Raw genomic sequence first — 24,490 nt, 5'->3', positions numbered from 1 at the left:
GCACTCCTTCAGTATTGCACTGGGAGTGTCAGCCTAGATTATAGGCTCAAGTCCCTGGAGTGGGACTCAAACCCACAACCTTCTGACTCAAGAGGCGAGAGTGCTGCCCTCTGAGCCACGGCTGATCCAACGTAGCGCAATAAAACTGTCAGCTATAAGCTATCCTCTTCCAGAGATACCATCAGTCTTCAAATAGCTGGATTGGCTTAAGTAAGTCTTCACCAAACTGAAATCAATTCATTTGACAATCTAACAGTTGAAACATGCATTGGCACAGAGGAAAGATGAACGATCAAGCCGCAGAGATCTTGGCATATGTCCGGATGCCTTATAATACGAGTATTGGTAAAGGCCGGGATTTTCGACTTCAGTGCTCCTGGCACATGGAATATTCCGACCCTCCAGCCCATATTTTTCTGACCGTTAAATTTACCGGTTGGAACCTCAAGGGCTGAGGGTGCACAATTTTCTGAAGTGTGCCCCTGGGAGATAGCCTTGCAAGCTGAAATGTAACATCTTGGCTATCACCTCCATCTCAGCACTGTGGCTGCCCTCCTCACCCCACATCCTTACCAACGGATCCATTACGGACCCAATCCACATCCGGACTGGGGTCAAACAGGGCTGTGTCATCACCCCAACCCTCTTCTCAATCTTCCTCACTGCCATGCTCCACCTCACAGTCAACAAGCTCCACGCTGGAGTGGGAACCTGTTCAACCTTCGTCGACTCCAGGCCAGGTCCAAGACCACCCCAACGTCTGTCGTTGAGCTACAGTATGTGGACGACGCCTGCGTCTGCACACATACAGAGGCTGAACTCCAAGTCATAGTCAACGTAGTTACTAAGGCGTACAAAAGCATAGGCCTTACGCTAAACAACCATACGACAAAGGTCCTCCACCAGCCTGTCCTCACTGCACAGCACTCCCCTCCCCACACCCCAGTCATCAAGATCCACGGTGTGGCCATCGTCAAAGTGGACCATTTCCCATACCTCAGGAATCTCTTATCAACAAGAGTAGCCATTGACGGCGAGATTCAACACCTCCTCCAGAGCACCAGCGCAACCTTCGGCTGCCTGAGGAAAAGTGTGTTTGAAGACCAGGCCCTCAAATCCACCACCAAGCTCATGGTCTACAGGGCTGTAGTAATAGCCGCCCTCCTGTATGGCTCAGAGATATGGACCATGTACAGTAGACACCTCAAGTCGCTGGAGAAAAACCACCAACGATGTCTCCGCAAGATCCTACAAATCCCCTGGGAGGACAGACGCACCAACATTAGCATCCTTGACCAGGCTAACATCCCCAGCATTGAAGCACTGACCACACACTTGATCAGCTCCGCTGGACAGGCCACATCGTGCCAGACACGAGGCTCCCAAAGCAAGCGTTCTACTCGGAACTCCTTCACAGCAAGTGAGCCAAAGGTGGGAGGAGGAAACGTTACAAGGACACCCTCAAAGCCTCCCTGATAAAATGCAACATCTCCACCGACACCTGGGAGTCCCTGGCTAAAGACCGCCCTAAGTGGAGGAAGTGCATCCGGAAGGGCGCTGAGCTCCTCAAGTCTCATCACCGAGAGCATGCAGAAAACAAGTGCTGGCAGCGGAAAGCGCATGCGGCAAACCTGTTCCACCCATCATCATCTTAGGCAGTCCCTCGGGATCGAGGAAGACTTGCTTCCACTTTTAGCATGAGTTCTTAGGTGGCTGTACAGTCCAATATGAGAACCACAGTCTCTGTCACAGGTGGGGCAGATAGTCATTGAGGGAAAGGGTGGGCAGGGAGCCTGGTTTGCCGCACGCTCTTTCCACTGTCTGCGCTTGATTTCTGCATGCTCTCAGCGACTATCAATTATTATCTGCCCCACCTGTGACAGGGACTGTGGTTCTCGTATTGGACTGCTCAGCCACCTAAGGGCTCATTTTATGAGTGGAAGCAAGTCTTCCTCGATTCCGAGGGACTGCCTATCGTGATGATGATGACCATACAATGCAAGCAAGTCTTCCCATCGGATTTTCACGGGCAAAATGCAAAATGTGTTGACGTATTTTCCGAGCAATGTACAAGATAAATTGTAGATCGAGAGAAATTCTTGATTGAGAAGCAATCATGTGCGCAATCTCCCATTTACTGCCCTTATTTCCTGACAAAAACATACTGATTATGAAGCAGAACAAAACAACAATTTTCTGGTCCTTAAGCATGTGTTGAGAGTGTAATAAAGATAGTGAACGGCACTTTCATAATTAAGAATAACTCGAACAGCTGTAGGACTGATGAACAGCTCTAATGATTAGCAAAGAAAGAAGATCATTGTGTGAATATGACACTTGCTGATGTAATGTTTGTTTAAGAGATATGTGATTAATCAGACAATCTTGGGCAGTGCTTGCATTTCCAACCTTCGTGGTACAATTCATCTCAATACAGGATAAGAAGTTGCTTCTGTTATTATCACGTCACTCGTTTTTTTTTTAAAGAGGCTCACTTTTACCAACCTCTCCAATCTCACTTAATCAATATCTTGCATGAGCTGGGATTAGGCTGAGATCTTTTGACACTGTTCTTTTTTGAAGAGCAGGGAGTGTCAACTGTGGCTCAGTGGGGTGCCGGTTTACAAAGTTTAAATTCATTTTCCTGTTAATCAGCATACATGTCAAGTTGCTAGCACTAACAGATCTTGATGTTCTGCTTTAGAATTTATCCAGCCTTTCCAAACCTCCAGGCTCACAAAGTTCAAAGGCAAATAAAAAATAAAACATTAATAAGACTAAGTTTCTGAGGCTTCAAGGTTGGATTCCCAGGACTCAGGGGTTATATGTGGCCCAGCGGGCCAGTCTTTGTACACCCTTGCCCGAGATATAGTTAGCAGAATGCCTTTCATCAACTGCCAGAGAGCCTGTTCAAAATTCTTATTAAACTAGTCCATTATTAATTTATTAATCCAATTTACAAAAGATTGGTTGAACCATGCCATTTATGCAAGTTGTATAAATGAAAGAGCTGGAAGGTCTTAATCTGATCAAGAAGCTGGACATGTGTCTTTATCCGTCTATTGTTCCACTGGATTTGATCTTGAAATGTTTGAGCAGCTTTCTGTGACAAGACTTTCTCCACCAGTGAACAAACGGTACCTTCTTTGACTTCCAAGCGAGCTTCATTTACTTCGACTCCATTATTTTCATAGCAAAGCTGCCTGCTGCGGTGGCAGAAAAGCAGTCCAGCTGGGAATTGTGGGCTGGCTCCATGCCTCCATTCTCGCCGTAAACACGAGGCAAGTCAGATGCTCCGTTCGAGTGTCGACACTTGCCTGGATGAGCTCAGCTCCAACAACACTCAACAAGCTCGACACCATCCAGGACAAAGCAGCCCGCTTGATCGGCACCCCATCCACCACCTTCAACATTCACTCCCTCCACCACCGGCGCACCGTGGCTGCAGTGTGTACCATCTACAAGATGCACTGCAGCAACTCACCAAGGCTTCTTCGGCAGCACCTCCCAAATCCGTGACCTCTACCACCTAGCAGGACAAGGGCAACAGGTGCATGGCTGCACCACCACCTGCATGTTCCCCTCAAAGTCACGCATCATCCCGACTTGGAAATATATCGCCGTTCCTTAATCATCGCTGGGTCAAAATCCTAGAATTCACTCCCTAAGTGTCAACTGTGGCTCAGTTGGTTGCACACTTGCCTCTGAGTCAGAAGGTTGTGGGTTCAAGTCCCACTCCAGGAACTTGAGCACATAAAAAAATCTAGGCCGACAGTCCAGTGCTGAGGGAGTGTTGCACTATCGGAGATGCCGTCTTTCGGATGACACGTTAAACCGAGGCCCTGTCGGCCCTCTCAGGTGGATGTAAAAGATCCCATGGCACTATTTCAAAGAAGAGCAGGGGAGTTATCCCCGGTGTCCTGGCTAATAGTTATCCCTCAATCAACATAACAAAAAAATACAAATTATCTGATTATCACATTGCTGTTTGTGGGAGCTTAATGTTGGCTGCTGCGTTTCCCCCATTACAACAGTGACTACACTCCAAAAGTACTTCATTTCCGGTAAAGCGCTTCGAGATGTCTGGTGGTCATGAAAAGCGCTATATAAATGCAAGTCTTTCTTTCTAACAGCACTGTGGGGTACCTTCACCACACGGATTGCTGCGGCTCACCACCACCTTCTCATGGGCAATAAATGCAGGCCTTGCCAGCGACGCCCACATCCCATGAACACATTTTATTTTAAGTACCATATATACTCGCGTATCCTGCGATCTCGCGTATCATGCGACCCCTAAATTTTCGTCCCCAAAACATGATTTTATCATATATCGCATGTATCATGCGAGTCACTTTTTTGAGATCGAATACAGACCTTAACATGAAACATCGAGTGGATTCTGCTGTGAAAGCTGTTCGCGAATCGAACACCGATACAGCAATCGTTCCAGCTGGCTTGACTAGCATCGTTCAGCCACAGCCTCTACTGTGTTTGCGGGTAAAAGGAGCATGGGCTGAGATAGATGGAGCCTCCAATAATGCAGCAAACTTCAGAGGGAGTTGTGGGTGGCGGAGGTCGGGTCGCCGGGGGGGGGTGGGGGGGGGTGAAGAGGAGGTCGGGTTGGGTCACCGGGGGGAAGCGGAGGTCGGGTTGCCGGGTGGGGGGGGGAGTTGGGGGAGCGGAGGTCGGGTCGCCGGGGTAGGGAGAGCGGGGGTCAGGTCGGATCCGGTCCGGTCTCTTTCCTCCCCCCCCCCCCCCCCGACCTCCGCGACTCTCTCTCTCTCATCCCCCCCCGATGCAGTACAAGCGACAATAGAGGCTGCAATCCAGCCCAGGACATACCTGCCGAGATTCAGCGTGGATACGGTCTGCTTAACAGCCTAACAGCCTAATCTTGGCCAGCACTTCACACCCGCAAATTTTGTATCTCGCGTATCATGCGACCCCCCAAATTTAGGTTACAATTTAGGTCTTCAAAAGTCGCATGATACGCGAGTATATACGGTATGTGCTTGTGAGATCTTGCTGTGCACAACATGGTTGGCACAAGAGCTGTCAGTGCTCTTCGTTGCAATTCATTGCGAAACCCTTTGAGATGTTTCTGAGAGAAGTGTTAATATACGATATAAAATGCAAGTTTTTCTGCTTCCTGGAATTAGCAGGAGCTAATTAGACTATCAGAGCAACAATGATTCATCATAATGCATCAGATTTATTTATCAGTCAAAGCAACACACAACCTGACGGGACTATTGCAGTTAACTGGTTAAGATCCCAGGCACCCTTGCCGAACGCTCCCTGAAGGTTTTCTGGTACAGGAGTGACAGCGAGACCTTTAATGTTAAGTGTCCTTGGCATCTTTACTGTCCTCTCCAACCGCTCAGAAAAGCTGAAGAATTTGCATCGATAATACAGGCAAGCCGAGAAAACTAGCAAAAGCTGATTGAGGGCTCCGTAAAGGTTGCTGCAGCCCCAGAAAGCTGGCAACTCGAGAAGGAGACTGATGTGAAGTCAAGTAGTTCCACGCGCTTTGTAACTCAAGTGGTAGTTAGAGACAGCATTTTCCCACTTAGGGGGGGGAGGGGGGAGAAACATAATTGTAGGAAACTCTGAAGGGAGTATCCAAATGTAAAGGTCACAAAATTGATGGTACATTTCTCGGGAGGTCTGGGCTCTTGCACATCCACAAAAGCTTTGAATTTGTACAGTAACAAATGTTCTAATCTGGTTAATTTAGAGCACTTTTGTAAGTTTGCAGCGAACAGATTTTTAATTTGATATAAAAGGTTAAACAGTTAAACGAGATGGCGGAAGTTATAGCAGATGCATTCGTTATAATCTACCAAAATTCTTTGGACTCTGGGGAGGTACCATTGGATTGGAAAGCAGCTAATGTAACACCTCTGTTTAAAAAAGGGGGGCAGACAAAAGGCAGGTAACTATAGGCCGGTTAGTTTAACATCTGTAGTGGGGAAAATGCTTGAAACTATCATTAAGGAAGAAATAGCGGGACATCTAGATAGGAAAAGTGCAATCAAGCAGACGCAACATAGATTCATGAAGGGGAAATCATGGTTAACTAAATGACTGGAATTCTTTGAGGATCTAACGAGCATGGTGGATAGAGGTGTACCGATGGATGTGGTATATTTAGATTTCCAAAAGGCATTCGATAAGGTGCCACACAAAAGGTTACTGCAGAAGATAAAGGTACGCGGAGTCAGAGGAAATGTATTAGCATGGATCGAGAATTGGCTGGCGAACAGAAAGCAGAGAGTCGGGATAAATGGGTCCTTTTCGGGTTGGAAATCGGTGGTTAGTGGTGTGCCACAGGGATCGGTGCTGGGACCACAACTGTTTGCAATATACATAGATGACCTGGAAGAGGGGACAGAGTTTGCAGATGACACAAAGATTAGTGGGAAAGCGGGTTGTGTAGAGGACACAGAGGCTGCAAAGAGATTTAGATAGGTTAAGCGTATGGGCTAAGGTTTGGCAGATGGAATACAATGTCGGAAAATGTGAGGTCATCCACCTTGGAAAAAAAAAACAGTAAAAGGGATTATTATTTGAATGGGGAGAAATTACAACATGCTGCGGTGCAGAGGGACCTGGGGATCCTTGTGCATGAATCCCAAAAAGTTAGTTTGCAGGTGCAGCAGGTAATCAGGAAGGCGAATAGAATGTTGGCCTTCATTGCGAGAGGGATGGAGTACAAAAGCAGGGAGGTCCTGCTGCAACTGTGCACCTGGAGTACTGCGTGCAGTTTTGGTCACCTTACTTCAGGAAGGATATACTAGCTTTGGAGGGGGTATAGAGACGATTCACTAGGCTGATTCCAGAGATGAGGGGGTTACCTTATGATGATAGATTGAGTAGACTGGGTCTTTACTCATTGGAGTTCAGAAGGATGAGGGGTGATCTTATAGAAACATTTAAAATAATGAAAGGGATAGACAAGATAGAGGCAGAGAGGTTGTTTCCACTGGTCGGGGAGACTAGAACTAGGGGGCACAGCCTCAAAATACAGGGGAGCCAATTTAAAACTAAGTTGAGAAGGAATTTCTTCTCCCAGAGGGTTGTGAATCTGTGGAATTCTCTACCCAAGGAAGCAGTTGAGGCTAGCTCATTGAATGTATTCAAATCACAGATAGATAGATTTTTTGCCAATAAGGGAATTAAGGGTTATGGGGAGCGGGCGGGTAAGTGGAGCTGAGTCCACGGCCAGATCATCCATGATCTTGTTGAATGGCGGAGCAGGCTCAAGGGGCTCGATGTCCTACTCCTGTTCCTAATTCTTATGTTCTTATGTCCTTATGTAACGGTTGGATTTTCAACAGACTTAAGTTGCCTCAACAGTCTCGCCCATAGCCAACCCCAATGCTCCAGTTCACATAGGCACCCTATACCCTCCAGACCCGGTTCACCAAGATACTGTCCACCCTGCCTTTTCCCAGATCCAACCTTCCCAGTTCATAATGGCACTTCTCGCCCTCTCCCTCAGCCATTCCAGCCGCCACCCTTCTTCCCCATCAATGAGTTGGGTTATTCTGCTACTGTACACTTTCAAGATGGTAGTCTTCTCCTGGCATTTTGGCTTTCCACTCTCCTCCCCACTGGTGTTAAGTTCAGAATAACTCCACGAGACTGCGTCTTAAGCTCAAACCATGGTGACCTTGGTCTCTTTAATATAACTCCAAAGTGAGGCAGCACAGGTGCTCCAGGGTGCACAGGTGTCCCATTGGTCCCCCAAAGGTGTGCCCCCTAGTGGAAAGCCTGACACATAGGCAAGGTTCACATACATAACAGCTGGTATTCTCCCTTCCTCTCCACTCCAATGCATTGTTCCCAGCCTCTAAAACCATCGTAAAATTCCAACCCGAGTTATTTAGTACTCCCAATGTTACAATTCATATTTCCCCATTTAGAAAACCACAACGATCAAAGTTGTTTTGTCAAGCATTGCCTCGGGAAAATGACATTGAAAATGAAGGAACTGTATGCCCACATTTCCACAGGCAGCAATCGTGGTCTTTACACTAGGATCCTGTCCGTTGCTGCCTGCCAACAGTGTCTCTGCCAGAGTTTGCAGGGCGAGTGTGAGGACACCTCATGGGCATGAGTCAGAGGCTGGTGCAAGCACTACTTTGGGCACATCTTTGGTGCCCACATGTTTCACGTCAGTAGAAATCCAGCTGGCCACCTGCCGATAAGGCTGCCCCACGCCTCCTTCCGCCAACCCTAGCAATGCTCAACAGGACCGCAAGCGGGAGAGCTGATCCAAGATTTTTATTAAAAACTCTTCTTTGGGAGTCTCACAAGGGACTGGACCTCACGGGTGGAGCCTACATCCGCTCTGGTGGGGGCTGGCACGCATCATCTTTCTCAGCGAACTAGCAGCCACTACTATGCGAGGTCCCCAGTCGGGCTCAGGAATGGGTACATAAAAACATAAGAACATAAGAAATAGGAGCAGGAGTAGGCCACATGGCCCCTCGAGCCTGCTCCGCTATTTAATACGATCATGGCTGATCCGATCGTGGACTCAGGTCCACTTCCCTGCCCGCTGTCCATAACCCCTTATTGGTTAAGAAACTGTCCATCTCTGTTTTAAATGTATTCAATGACCCAGCTTCCACAGCTCCTGAGGCAGCAAATTCCACAGATATACAACCCTCTGAGAGAAGAAATACCTCCTCATCTCAGTTTTAAATGGGCGGCCCCTTATTCGAAGATTATGCCCCCTTGTTCTAGTCTCCCCTATCAGTGGAAACATCCTCTCTGCATCCACCTTGTCAAGCCCCCTCATAATCTTATACGTTTCGATAAGATCACCTCTTATTATTCTGAATTCCAATGAGTAGAGACCCAACCTTCCCTCATAAGTCGACCCCCTCATCTCCGGTGAACCTTCTCTGAACTGCCTCCAAAGCAAGTATATCTTTTCTTAAAAATGGAAACCAAAACTGCAAGCAGTATTCCAGGTGTGGCCTCACCAATACCCTGTATAACTGTAGCAAGACTTCTCTGCTTTTATAATCCATCCCCTTTGCAAAAAAGGCCAAGATTCCATTGGCCTTCCTGATCACTTGCTGTACCTGCATACTAACCTTTTGTGTTTCATGCACCAGGACCCCCAGGTCCCGCTATACGGTAACACTTTGCAATTTTTCTCCATTTAAATAATAACTTGCTCCTTGATTTTTTTCTGCCAAAGTGCATAACCTCACACTTTCCAACATTATACTCCATCTGCCAAATTTTTGCCCACTCACCTATGTCCTTTTGAAGGTTTTTTGTGTCCTCCTCACACATTGCTTTTCCTCCCATCTTTGTATCGTCAGCAAACTTGGCTACCTTACACTCAGTCCTTTCATCCAAGTCGTTAATAGAGATTGTAAATAGTTGGGGTCCCTATGGCATCCCACTAGTTACTGATTGCCAACCTAAGAATGAACCATTTATAGTGACTCTGTTTTCTGTTAGTTAGCCAATCCTCTATCCATTATAATATATTACCCCCAGCCCCGTGAACTTTTATCTTGTGGCACTATGTCAAATGCCTTCTGGAAGTCCAAATACAGCACATCCACTGGTTCCCCTTTATCCACCCTGTTCGTTACAAAAAACTCCAGCGAATTTGTCAAACATGACTTCCCCTTCATAAATCCATGCTGACTCTGCCTGACTGAAGTATGCTTTTCTAAATGTCCTGCGACTGCTTCTTTCATAATAGACTCCAACATTTTCCCAACCACAGATGTTAGGCTAACTGGTCTATAGTTTCCTGCTTTTTGGCCTCAGAAGACACCACCCTTTTGGTCTGCCATTTGCCTTGTAAGGGGCAGACAAAAGTTCCATCCCTTACGAGGCAACCAGGAAACTTCCAGATCCATCAGGTCTTCCCCGCTTTCTTGGGAGTACTTCTAGTCTCCCAATGAAATTACAGCAGGAGAACTCCTGTAGAATTTTGTGGCCAGTTCGTTTAACTTACAGCAAGCAATTAAGAAAGCAAATGGTATGTTGGCCTTTATTACAAGAGGATTTGAGTACAAAAGTAAAGATGTCTTACTGCAATTATATATCATCATAGGAAGTTTCCACTCTAAAAGTGAGTTCTCAGGTGACTGAACAGTCCAATACGGGAATTACAGTCTCTGTCACAGGTGGGACAGACAGTGGTTGAAGGAAGGGGTGGGTGGGGAGTCTGGTTTGCAGCACACTCTTTCCGCTGCCTGCGCTTGCTTTCTGTATGCTCTCGGCGACGAGACTCAAGGTGCTCAGCACCTTCCCGGATGCTCTTCCTCCATTTAGGGCAGTCTTTGGCCAGGGACTCCCAGGTGTCGGTGGGGATGTTGCACTTTATCAAGGAGGCTTTGAGAGTGTCCTTGAAACATTTCCTCTGCCCACCTGGGGCTCGCTGGTCATGTAGGAGTTCCCAATAGAACGCTTTCTTTGGGAATCTCGTGTCAGGCATGCGGACGATATGGCCCACCCAACGGAGCTGGTCAAGTGTGGTCAGTGCTTCGATGCTAGGGATGTTGGCCTGATTGAGAACACTGGTGCGTCTATCCTCCCAGTGGATTTGCAGGATCTTGCGGAGGCAGCGTTGATGGTATATCTCCAGCGCTTTGAGGTGTTTACTGTATATAGTCCACGTCTCTGAGCTTTATAGGAGGGCAGGTATCACTGCAGCCCTGTACACCATAAGCTTGGTACCAGATTTGAGGTCCTGATCTTCAAACACGCTCTTCCTCAGGCTACCGAAGGCTGCACTGGAACACTGGAGGCAGTGTTAGACCTCGTCGGCGATGTCTGCTCTTGCTGATAGTAGGCTCCTGAGGTATGAAAAATGGTCCACGTTGTCCAATTATATAGGATCCTGATGAGACCACACTGGAGTATTGTGTACAGTTTTGGTCTCCTTACCTAAGGAAGGATATACTTGCCATAGAGGGAGTGCAACGAAGGTTCACCAGACTGATTCCTGGGATGGGGAGATTATCCTATGAGGAGAAATTGAGTAGACTAGGCCGATATTCTCTAGAGTTTAGAAGAATGAGAGGTGATCCCATTGAAACATACAACATTTTTACAGGGCTTGACAGGATAGATGCAGGGAGGATGTTTTTTCCTGGCTGGGGAGTCTAGAACCAGGGGTCATAGTCTCAGAATAAGGGGTCGGCCATTTAGGACTGAGATAAGGAGAAATTTATTCACTCAGATGGTGAATCTTCATAATTCTCTACCCTGAAGGGCTTCGGAGGCTCATTCATTGAGTATATTCAAGACAGAGATTGATAGATTTTTGGATATTAAGGGAATCAAGGGATATGGGGATAGTGCAGGAAAGTGGAGTTGAGGTCGAAGATCAGCCATGATCTTATTGAATGGCGGAGCAGGCTCGAGGGGCTGAATGGCCTACTCCTGCTCCTAATTCTTATGTTCTTACGTAAGCCATGTTGAAGTTGCATGTAAATTTATATCTGAAATCTGAACGCACCTAAACTTTTACGAGCTTGGTCAAAGTGTGTCAGTCCAAATGACACCTGCTTTGATGTGGGTTGCTTTGCCTCTACTTATTTCTAGGTACTCAAAAAAGATCAGCAGTGCACATTCAAAGAATGTCACACATGCGCGCAACTCTAATTATAAACAATGTTGGGTGGACAAATGATTTTTTTCAGATTATAATTGAAGTCCCACTGAAACACGATTACAAACACTCAAGGACTTTCACTTTAAAAAAAAAACAGCAACTATGGTTCAAGTTTTGAATTGATTTCAAATTTACTCTCCCGTCGTTAATAATGGTCATCTCTTACCTGCTCTCTGAAGTGGGAGCACCGGCCACCCAGTTGTATCAAATCCTTCATGGAGTGTATCTCTTCAAGAAGAGCCATCATCACCTTTTCAGGGCAACTAAGAATGGGCAATAAGTGCCCACCTTGCCAGCGGTGCCCACATTCCAAGAAATCATTTTTTTATTAAGTGTCTTTCCTCTTTTGCTCCCCCTTCCTATGGTCTCATGTGCCTTCACCGAGAGTTTCCCCCCTCCTAGCGCCGCCTTAATCTCAGCTGGGAATCTGGCATTCGCGAGAATGGCCACACGACCTACTTCGAGGCCTCTGCGGACAGCTGTGAGGAGCAATGGGGGGAAAGTACTCCTCTCCCCCACCCCCTGCCCACTTCTTGGCGAAATGGCTCACTTTCGTTTAGCCCCTCCTCGGCCAGATTCCCAGCTGAGATTAAGGCGGCACTAGGAGGGGGAAAACTCTCGGTTACAAACCGACAGTTTATGTTGTCATGGCCGTGTGTGGCATCACCAGTGTACTGTCAGAGCCGCTCATTCCGTTAGTTTTGTGTTGAAATGAAAACTCGGAGCGGGAAAACTGCAGCAGCTACATCTTCCTGATATTTTAAGCCTGATGACGGAGCGAATGGTGCGAAAGACATGTTTATGCACCATTAACATGATTTACATCTCATTGTCGTATTACTGGGGTGCAAGATGATGTAATTTACCATAACAGGGCAAAGCTGTTGAAAGCAAGGTCAGCTCCAGCAAAACTGATGCTTGCACTCTGTCTTCATTGAAGACGCTCCGCTGCATTTATTCACAGAAGACTTATGAATATCAGTCATTTGGAACGCGTCGTTTATTAATTTAATACCAAAACCTGCATTGTACAGAAGGAACAGCACTGGTCTGCAGCATAGAACAACCTGGTGGTTCAACAGCTAACTTTTCGGGATCGAGGAACTCGACCCGAACGAAAACTCTTTAATATGGTTGTCCCAGTTCTTGATAAAATCATCTTAACCAATGGTTTTCAGCTGAGGCACAGTGGGTAGCACACAAGCCTCTCAGTCAAAAGGTTGTGGGTTCAAGTCCCACTCCAGGAACTTGAGCACAAAAATCTAGGCTGACACTCCAGTGCAGCGCTGAGGGAGCGCTCCACGGTCGGAGGTGCCGTCTTTCGGATGAGACGTTAAACCGAGGCCCCGTCTGCTCCCTCAGGTGGACATAAAAACACCATGCCACTATTTCGAAGAAGAGCAGGGAAGTTATCCCCGGTGTCCTGGCCAATATTTATCCCTCAATCAACATCACTAAAACAGATTATCTGGTCATTATCACATTGTTGTTTGTGGGAGCTTGCTGTGCGCAAATTGGCAGCGCGTTTCCCACATTACAACAGTGACTACACTCCAAAAGTACTTTGTTGCCTGTGAGCGCGCTTTGAGACATCCGGTGGTCATGAAAGGCGCTATAGAAATGCAAGTCTGTCTTTCTTTTTTTCAAACCTAGCTTGAGTGGACCCTTTAAATACTGACTCTCTTCGTGATTCCCCCTCCCCTCATTCCAAAAGCCAGTGACGGTTGCTCAAAGCAAAGCAGTGCTATCACTGCAGAAAACATTTTTATTTCTGTATAGGAAGCAAGCTAGTGGGTTAACAAATGTAGAAATCGAATGACAGGTGAACTCAGAGGCGTGGAGAGGCCTATAAAGGCCCAACGTCGGAGGAGGAGCGGCAGTTCGAGCAGCGCGAGTCCGGGGTGCGTGGAGAGGCCTACAAAAGGCGGAGCTTGAACAGCTCCAGCCGGGAGAAAAAGCAAAAAAGTAGTAGAAAGAAATCAAAAGGTGACGTCACAGCCAAAGGAGTAAGTGATTGACTGGTGATTGGTGAGTAGCTTTTCTTTTTATTTTTTATATCAGTAAGTAACCTGTTAACAGTATTGTCGCCAAATTAAATGTATCTAAAGGTTAAGTCATGGCAGGAGAGCTCGGTCACGTGATATGCTCCTCCTGTACCATGTGGGAACTCAGGGACACTTCCGGTGTCCCTGACGACTACGTGTGCAGGAAGTGTATCCACCTGCAGCTCCTGACAGACCGCGTTGCAGAATTGGAGCTGAGGGTGGATTCACTCTGAAGCATCCACGATGCTGAGAATGACGTGAGTAGCACGTGTAGCGAGTTGGTCTTACCGCAGATGAAGGGTCCACAGCCAGATAGGGAATGGAAGGCCAGCAGGAAGAGCAGTGCAAGGAAGGTAGTGCAGGGGTCCCCTGCGGTCATCCCACTGCAAAACAGATACACCGCTTTGAGTACTTTTGAGGGGGATAGCTCATTAGGGGAGGGCAGCAGCAGCCAAGTTCATGGCACCAAGGCTGGCTCTTCTGCACAGGAGGGCAGGAAAAAGAGTGGGAGAGCGATAGTGATAGGGGATTCAATTGTAAGGGGAATAGATAGGCGTTTCTGCGGCCGCAACCGAGACTCCAGGATGGTATGTTGCCTCCCTGGTGCAAGGGTCAAGGATGTCTCGGAGCAGGTGCAGGACATTCTGAAAAGGGAGGGTGAACAGCCAGTTGTCGTGGTGCACATTGCTACCAACAATATAGGTAAAAAAAGGGATGAGATCCTACAAGAAGAATTTAAGGAGCGAGGAGCTAAATTAAAAAGTAGGACCTCAAAAGTAGTAATCTCGGGATTGCTACCAGTGCCACGTGCTAGTCAGAGTAGGAATGACAGGATAGCTCAGATGAATACGTGGCTTGAGCAGTGGTGCAGCAGGGAAGGATTAAAATTCCTGGGGCATTGGAACCATTTCTGGGGGAGGTGGGACCAGTACAAACCGGACGGTCTGCACCTAGACAGGACCGGAACCAATGTCCTAGGGGGAGTATTTGTTAGTGCTGTTGGGGAGGAATTAAACTAATATGGCAGGGGGATGGGAACCAATGCAGAGAGACAGAGGGAAACAAAATGGAGACAGAAGCAAAAGACAGAAAGGAGATGAGTAAAAGTGGAGGGCAGAGAAACCCAAGGCAAAAAACAAAAAGGGCCACTGTACAGCAAAACTCTGAAGGGTCAAAGTGTAATAAAAAGGCAAGCCTGAAAGATCTGTGCCTCAATGCGAGGAGTATTCAGAACCCAGGAGAGAGCTCTGAGTTAGTTAGAGTGGGTGAGAGCTCAGATGAACAGGACCCCAAGAAAGAATGCAAAAGGCAGGAGGCAACACAGCAGAGTAGCACTGGGGTAAGTGTAAACCACAAGGTGATAGGAAGGGACAATATGTATGAATATAAAAGGGGCTGCAGAAGCGGTCAAAATTAAAAATCATGGTTTAAAAACTAGTATTAAAACACTACCTAAACGCATGCAGCATTCGAAATAAAGTAAATGAGTTGACGACACAAATCATTACAAATGGGTATGATTTGGTGGCCATGATAGAAACATGGTTGCAGGGTGGCCAAGACTGGGAATTAAACATACAGGGGTATCTGACAATTCGGAAAGATAGACAAGAAGGGAAAGGAGGTAGGGTAGCTCTGTTAATAAAGGATGATATCAGGGCAGTTGTGAGAGACGATATTGGCTCTAATGAACAAAATGTTGAATCATTGTGGGTGGAGATTAGAGATAGTAAGGGGAAAAAGTCACTGGTGGGCGTAGTTTATAGGCCCCCAAATAATAACTTCACGGTGGGGCGCGCAATAATCAAGGGAATAATGGAGGCATGTGAAAAAGGAACGGCAGTAATCATGGGGGATTTTAATCTACACATCGATTGGTCAAATTAAATCGCTCGGGGTAGCCTTGAGGACGAATTCATAGAATGCATACGGGATTGTTTCTTAGAACAGTATGTTACAGAACCTACAAGGGAGCAAGCTTTCTTAGATCTGGTCCTGAGTAATGAGACAGGAATAATAAACGATCTCTGAGTAAAAGATCCTCTCGGAATGAGTGATATGGTTGAATTTGTAATACAGATTTAGGGTGAGGAAGTAGTGTCTCAAACGAGCGTACTATGCTTAAACAAAGGTGACTACAGTGGGATGAGGGCAGAGTTGGCTAAAGTAGACTGGGAACACAGACTAAACGGTGGCACAATTGAGGAACAGTGGAGGACTTTTAAAGAGCTCTTTCATAGTGCTCAACAAAAATATATTCCAGTGAAAAAGAAGGGCGGTAAGAGAAGAGATAACCAGCCGTGGATAACCAAGGAAATAAAGGAGAGTATCAAATTAAAAACCAATGCGTATAAGGTGGCCAAGGTTAGTGGGAAACTAGAAGATTGGGAAAATTTTAAACGACAGCAAAGAATGACTAAGAAAGCAATAAAGAAAGGAAAGATAGATTACGAAAGTAAACTTGCGCAAAACATAAAAACAGATAGTAAAAGCTTTTACCGATATATAACACGAAAAAGAGTGACTAAAGTAAATGTTGGTCCCTTAGAAGGGGGATTTAATAATGGGAAATGTGGACATGGCTGAGACCTTAAACAATTATTTTGCTTCGGTCTTCACAGTGGAAGACACAAAAACCATGCCAAAAATTGCTGGTCACTGGAATGTGGGAAGAGAGGACCTTGAGATAATCACTATCACTAGGGGGGTAGTGCTGGACAGGCTAATGGGACTCAAGGTAGACAAGTCCCCTCGTCCTGATGAAATGCATCCCAGGGTATTAAAAGAGATGGCGGAAGTTATAGCAGATGCATTCGTTATAATCTACTAAAATTCTCTGGACTCTGGGGAGGTACCAGCGGATTGGAAAGCAGCTAATGTAACGCCTCTGTTTAAAAAAGGGGGCAGACAAAAGGCAGGTAACTATAGGCCGGTTAGTTTAACATCTGTAGTGGGGAAAATGCTTGAAGCTATCATTAAGGAAGAAATAGCGGGACATCTAGATAGGAATAGTGCAATCAAGCAGACGCAACATGGATTCATGAAGGGGAAATCATGTTTAACTAATTTACTGGAATTCTTTGAGGATATAACGAGGATGGTGGATAGAGGTGTACCGATGGATGTGGTGTATTTAGATTTCCAAAAGGCATTCGATAAGGTGCCACACAAAAGGTTACTGCAGAAGATAAAGGTACGCGGAGTCAGAGGAAATGTATTAGCATGGATCGAGAATTGGCTGGCTAACAGAAAGCAGAGAGTCAGGATAAATGGGTCCTTTTCGGGTTGGAAATCGGTGGTTAGTGGTGTGCCACAGGGATCGGTGCTGGGACCACAACTGTTTACAATATACATAGATGACCTGGAAGAGGGGACAGAGTGTAGTGTAACAAAATTTGCAGATGACACAAAGATTAGCGGGAAAGCGGGTTCTGTAGAGGACACAGAGAGGCTGCAAAGAGATTTAGATAGGTTAAACAAATGGGCTAAGGTTTTGCAGATGGAATACAATGTCGGAAAATGTGAGGTCATCCACCTTGGAAAAAAAAACAGTAAAAGGGAATATTATTTGAATGGGGAGAAATTACAACATGCTGCGGTGCAGAGGGACCTGGGGGTCCTTGTGCATGAATCCCAAAAAGTTAGTTTGCAGGTGCAGCAGGTAATCAGGAAGGTGAATGGAATGTTGACTTTCATTGCGAGAGGGATGGAGTACAAAAGCAGGGAGGTCCTGCTGCAACTGTACAGGGTATTGGTGAGGCCGCACCTGGAGTACTGCGTGCAGTTTTGGTCACCTTACTTAAGGAAGGATATACTAGCTTTGGAGAGGGTACAGAGACGATTCACTAGGCTGATTCCGGAGATGAGGGGGTTACCTTATGGTGATAGATTGAGTAGACTGGGTCTTTACTCATTGGAGTTCAGAAGGATGAGGGGTGATCTTATAGAAACATTTAAAATAATGAAAGGGATAGACAAGATAGAGGCAGAGAGGTTGTTTCCACTGGTCGGGGAGACTAGAACTAGGGGGCACAGCCTCAAAATACGGGGGAGCCAATTTAAAACAGAGTTGAGAAGGAATTTCTTCTCCCAGAGGGTTGTGAATCTGTGGAATTCTCTGCCCAAGGAAGCAGTTGAGGCTAGCTCATTGAATGTATTCAAATCACAGATAGATAGATTTTGAACCAATAAGGGAATTAAGGGTTATGGGGAGCGGGCGGGTAAGTGGAGCTGAGTCCACGGCCAGATCAGCCATGATCTTGTTGAATGGCGGAGCAGGCTCGAGGAGCTAAATGGCCTACTCCTGTTCCTAATTCTTATGTTCTCAGTCCTGAAAGTTCCAGTTGTCCCAGCATCCACAGCCTTTTGGGAGAGAATTCCAGATTACTACCACCTTGTGTGTGTTTTTATCTCTGGGACATGAGAAAATGTCCCACAGGAAGATGGAGTGAAATGCCCCTAACTGTAAAGGCTCCATGGGAAATAGGTTTGACAAGTCTGATCCCAGATCTTGATGGGCAGGAATCCTGGACACGGATTTCCTTGGAGCCGCTCCCGCCCCACCACCGTAACTTCGGCGGTGCTGCGATGGAAACGTTTATGCACGTTTCTGGGGATTGCGGCTTTGTTACCATGGAGCAGCTCTCAGAGATTCACAGCCATGGTTGCGAGTATAGGGAACATGTTCACGCAATGCGCGCGAGCCAAAACAATGGAAGAGCAGCCAATTCCACAGCACTAACATTCCTTAGCTTCATCAAGAAAGAAAACTTGCATTTATATAGTTGTGGTCACCTTCTCAGGATGACCCAAAGTGCTTTATTCATTGAATTACTTTTGACGTTCACATCATTATTTTGTGGGCAAATACAGAAGCCAATTTACGCATAGCAAGGTCCAGCCCGCACACAGCGAGGTCCCGCCTGTCCACAGCAGGGTCCCGTCCACAGCGGGGTCCCGTTCACAGCAAGGTCCCACCCACACACAGCGAGGTCCCAGGTCCCACCCACAGCGGGGTCCCGTTCACAGCAAGGTCCCACCCACCCACAGCGAGGTCCCAGGTCCTTCCCACAGCGAGGTCCCAGGTCCTGCCCACAGCGAGGTCCCAGGTCCCGCCCACAGCGAGGTCCCGCCCACACACAGCGAGGTCCCGTTCACACACAGCGAGGTTCCAGGTCCCGCCCACAGCAAACAAGATGGAATCACCAGTTAATCTATTTTTGATGGCAATGATAGGAGGAATGTTGACCATGACACCAGAGGAACTCCAAGCTCTTCTTCAAATAATGACCTGAGATCACTTACATCTACCTGAGCAAGCAGACGCGGATTCAGTTTAGCATCTCATCCAGAACACATCTCACAATACCACACACCCACAGTAATGCTATGAAATGTTGGCCTAGAGTAGGGCTTGGATAATGAGGACACTGGATGGGGACAGGAGTGAATTCTGCAATAATGCCTTCTGCAGTTGTATAGCATACATCACAGCTTACACATGAAGAAGGGAGATTTAGCTGACATACAAAATTGTTGCTAAGGAACTGTACCCCACCACGAGACAGCAAACTCCCTCCGCCACCGGCGCACCGTGGCTGCAGTGTGTACCATCTACAAGACGCACTGCAGCAACTCGCCAAGGCTTCTTCGGCAGCACCTCCCAAACCCACGACCTCTACCACCTAGAAGGACCAGGGCAGCAGGAACACCACCCCCTCCGAGTTCCACTCCAAGTCACACACCATCCTGACTTGGAAATATATCGGCGGGTTCCTTCATCGTTGCTGGGTCAAAATCCTGGAACTCCCTCCCTAACAGCACTGTGGGAGCACCTTGAACCACACGAACTGCAGCGATTCAAGAAGGCGGCTCACCACCACCTTCTCAAGGGGCAATTAGGGATGGGCAATAAATGCCAGCAACACCCACGTTCCATGAATGAATATATTTAAAAAAAATTGGTGTATGGGGAAGGGAAGAAGAGCGACGTTAAAAGAGACAAACATCGTCCAGTTAAAAGCATGAAGCCCACTGGTCTGGAGCTCTGCAAATGTTGAATCTTACTCAAACTGCTCATCAGTTGAAACCACACTGTGGCTCTTTCTGCTCAACATCACACTTTTAGTAAGAACAGCATGGAGCAGCAGGTCTCCAGCGATTCAACTTTAGATTGCTGCCTGTTAAGACCCAGCTGTATAAAATATATCTTTCAAGGTTTGCAAGTGCTGCGCAAACTAATTTGGGCCTCTGCACCAAACCGCCATGAGTCGGAGTTGAAAGCGCCCCCTTATCCATCAGCTAAATTTTGCTGCTTGTGTGGTATTTTTATTTCAGCACGATTTTGTGATGTCCATTCCCCAGGTGTTGGATGGACACGCCTTTGCTCGAACAAAAATGTACAGCATTTGCTTCCAAGTTTAACGAGAGGAGGGAACGTTATAACTGGAGCACAGAAGTTTTGATAAAGCAAACACATCTCATGATCTGTACGTTTCCCCACAGAGGTGAAATTGAACACAGGGCGCTAACTTTTTAATATATTTCCTGGTGAATTTCTTTGAAAGAACAAAGAATCCTGCCACCACAAATCCCTGCCTCCATCCCGATGGAAATCAGAAGCTCTGCTCTTGTTGGCCTCAAGAATTTCAGCGATTTTTAATTCGATTTCCATAACACACAAATAACACCAAGTGCAGATGTTGAAAAGTTATAGTTTAAAAGAGCTAAATCTTAAAATAACGATATAATTTGCATTTATATTGCACTTTATCTGTTATGTTCAGAATAACTCCACAAGATTGTGCGCTGCAAGCTCAAACTGTTGTGACCTTGGTCTCTTTTATGTAACTCCAGAGTGAGGAAGCAGCATGGTAGACTGCCTTTCATACCTGCTTGCCCGAGGTGTGCAGCTGACCCTTGGGTCTCCCTCAGGTGCGCCCCCTGGTGGCAAGTCTTACACATTAGTAAAGTTTACATACATAACATTAGCGTGGCAGCAATGTCCCACAAATGATGAGATGAACGGTTGTTGGTGGTGTTGGTTCGGAACATAGGAACAGGAGGAGGCCATTCAGCCCCTCGAATCTGTTCCGCCGTTTAATTACATCATGGCTGATCTGTACCTGAACTCCATTTACCTGCCTTGGTTCCAGATCCCTTAATACCTTTACCTAACAAAAATCTATCAATCTCAGTTTCGACTTTTTCCAATTGACCCCCAGCCTTAACTGCTTTTGCAAAAGAAGAGAGTTCCAGATTTTCATTACCCTTTGAGTGAAGGAGTGCTTCCTGACATCGCCCCTGAACTGCCGAGCTCTAAGTGTAAGGTTACGCCCGCTGCTGAGGGAGAAATGTTGCCCAGCACTCTGCTCCTTGTTGAGTAGGTACCATGAAGTCTTTATTGCCAATGGGAACCACCACAACAGGCAAACGGGACATCTTACTGAATGCAAATAAAGCCATGACATAACAATAACAACGTATTTATATGGCGTCATTCGGGGACATAGTTTCGTAATAAGGGGCCGCCCATTTAAAACTGATACGAGGAGAAATTTCTTCTCTCAGAGGGTTGTAAATCTATGGAATTCTCTGCCCCATGGAGCTGTGGATGCTGATTCATTGAATATATTTAAGGCGGAGATAGACAGATCTTTGAGTGATAAGGGGATAAGGGGTTATGGGGAGCGGGCAGGGAAGGAGAGCTGAGTCCATGATCAGATCAGCCATGATCTTATTAAATGGCGGAGCAGGCTCGAGGGGGCCAGGTGGCCTACTCCTGCTCCTATTTCTATGTTCTTATGTTTAATGTAGTGAAATGTCCCATGGCATTTCACAGGATTATTATGAGCTTAAAAATTTGACACCGAGCCGCATAAGTAGAAATTAGCACAGGAGATCAGATGCTTGGTCAAAGAGGTAGGTTTTAAGGGGCTTCTTGAAGGAGGAAAGATAGGTAGAGAGGCAGAGAGGTTTAGGCAGGGAATTCCAGAGCTTAGGGCCTAGACAACAGAAGGCACAGCCACTGATGGTTGAGCGATTATAATCAGGGATGCTCAAGAGAGCAGAATTAGAGGAGCGCAGACATCTCTGAAGCGTTAAAGTTGCAAAGTACACAAGTTGCTCTTGGGTGAGACCAGAACCAGGCTCAGAGGCTCCTCACTATTGAATGATCTGGAAGGGCTAGTATTCTTGTCAAATTCCAGGACTGGTTCACAGCTCAGCCACAATTGTAATGAAGTTTGTCATATCTTACCCAGACTCATTCAATGAAGACTTTCACAGAAGAAGATTGTTCGATCCCAAGGGAGAAAAGAGAAAAACGAATCGCCCATCACAGCTCACACAAGCACGTGTTCGGCCAAGTGATAGAGTGACTCTAGAGATAGCAGGGGGCTGCAGTGAGATGGTGGGACTAAGGGAAGAAATACAAAGACTTGACTATCGCGTGATCCCAGCCAAAGTGCAGAGGGCTTCACTTGCCTGCAGAGTTCCCACAGCTGATCGCTATCCACTTTGTAGGAAAAATAGAAAAGCAGAATTTTTTTTTTCTAAAAGGTGAGAGATTGGGAAATGTTGATGTTCAGAGGGATCTGGCTGTCCTTGTACACAAGTCACATGAAGTTAACATGCAGGTACAGCAAGCAATTAGGATAGCAAATGGTATGTTATACTCCAATCTCTTTGTAATAGAGGCTAAGAGTAAAGGTGTCTTACTGCAATTATATAGAGCGTAGATGAAGCATAGAAACATAGAAATTAGGTGCAGGAGTAGGCCATTTGGCCCTTCGAGCCTGCACCATCATTCAATAAGATCATGGCTGATCATGCAACCTCAGTACCCCATTCCTGCTTTCTCTCCATATCCCCATAATCCCTTTAGCCGTAAGGGCCACATCTAACTCCCTTTTTGAATATGTCCAACGAACTGGACTCAACAACTTTCTGTGACAGAGAATTCCACAGGTTCACAACTCTCTGAGTGAAGAAGTTTCTCCTCATCTCGGTCCTAAATGGCTTACCCCTTATCCTTAGACTGTGATCCCTGGTTCTGGATTTCCCCAACATTGGGAACATTCTACCTGCATCTAACCTGTTCAGTCCTGTCAGAATTTTATAAGTTTCTATGAGATCCCCTCTCATTCTTCTAAATTCCAGCGAATATAAGCCTAGCCGATCCAGTCTTTCCTCGTATGTCAGTCCTACCATCCTGGGAATCAGTCTGGTGAACCTTCGCTGCACTCCCTCAATAGCAAGCACGTCCTTCCTCAGATTAGGAGACCAAAACTGCACACAACACTCAAGGTGTGGTCTCACCAAGGCCCTGTACAACTGCAGTAAGACCTCCCTGTTCCTATACTCAAATCCCCTTGCTATGAAGGCCAGCATGCCATTTGCTTTCTTTACTGCCTGCTGTACCTGCATGCCTACCTTCAATGACTGATGTACCATGACACCCATGTCTCTTTGCATCTCCCCATTTACATATCTGTCACCATTCAGATAATAATCTGCCTTCCTGTTTTTGCCACCAAAGTGGATAATCTCACATTTTTCCACATTATACTGCACCTGCCATGCATTTGCCCAATCACCTAATCTGTCCAAATCACCCTGCAGCCTCTTAGCATCCTCCTCGCAGCTCACACTGCCATCCAGCTTAGTGTCATCTGCAAACTTGGAGAGATTACCTTCAATTCCTTTGTCTAAGTCATTAATGTATATTGTAAATAGCTGGGGTCCCAGCATTGAGCCCTGCGGCACCCCACTAGTCACCGCTTGCCACCTGGAGTACTGTGAACAGTTTTGGTCTCCATACCCAAGGAAGGATATTCTTGCCATAGAGTGAGTGCAACAAAGGTTCACCAGACTGATTCCTGGGATGAGGGGATTGCCCTATGAGGAGAGATTGAGTAGATTAGGCCTATATTCCCTAGAGTTTAGAAGAATGAGAGGTAATCTCATTGAAACATGCAAAATTCTTACAGGCCTTGACAGCTAATATTCTGGGAGGATGTTTCCCCTGTCTGGGGAGACCATAACTTGAGGTCATTGTCTCAGGATAAGTGGTTCGCCATTTAGAACGGAGAAATTTCTTCACTCAAAAGGTTGTGAATCTTTGGCATTCTCTGCCCCAGAGGGCCATTGATGGTCAGTCATTGAGCATATACAAGATAGAGATAGATAGACTTTTGGATACTAAGCGAACCAAGGGATATGCGGATAGTGCGGGAAAGTGGAGTTGAGGTAGAAAGCTCAGTCATGATATTGAATGGTGGAGCAGGCCCCAGGGGCCAACTGGTGTACTCCTGCTCCTATTCCTTATGTTCTTACGTTCAATGGCTCTGGCTGGGAAGTCATATCTTGATGTCAGTCAGGATCGGTGTAAAGTCCTTACTCTACAGTATGAAACCACACGAGGCACATTCTGGGGATAAGGCCACTCTGTGACCTGAACTCTTTATTCACAGGACTCCAAAGACAGTGACCCTACGTGGGACCTCCCTTTTTATACCTGAGTGATCAGTTAAGGAGTGTCTCCCACAAGTTCACCCCTTGTGGAAAAGGTGTGCATCTCGGTTGAGTGTATACAGTAATACAGTGGTGTTACATTGTGGTTACATGCATGACATCACCTCCCCCCACAAAGTCTTATTGGAATCATAGGTTTAGTCTTTCAGGTGGTCTACGCTCCCTCGTGGAGCGCTGCAGTTGGGGCTCTGGTTGTTGGACACTGACGTGAGTGTCTGTCACCTGTGGTGATTCCGGCCTGTCCGGGCTG

Source organism: Pristiophorus japonicus, chromosome 16 (assembly GCF_044704955.1).
Source record: "Pristiophorus japonicus isolate sPriJap1 chromosome 16, sPriJap1.hap1, whole genome shotgun sequence".
NCBI lineage: Eukaryota > Metazoa > Chordata > Chondrichthyes > Pristiophoridae > Pristiophorus > Pristiophorus japonicus.
This window is presented reverse-complemented; position numbering follows the sequence as displayed.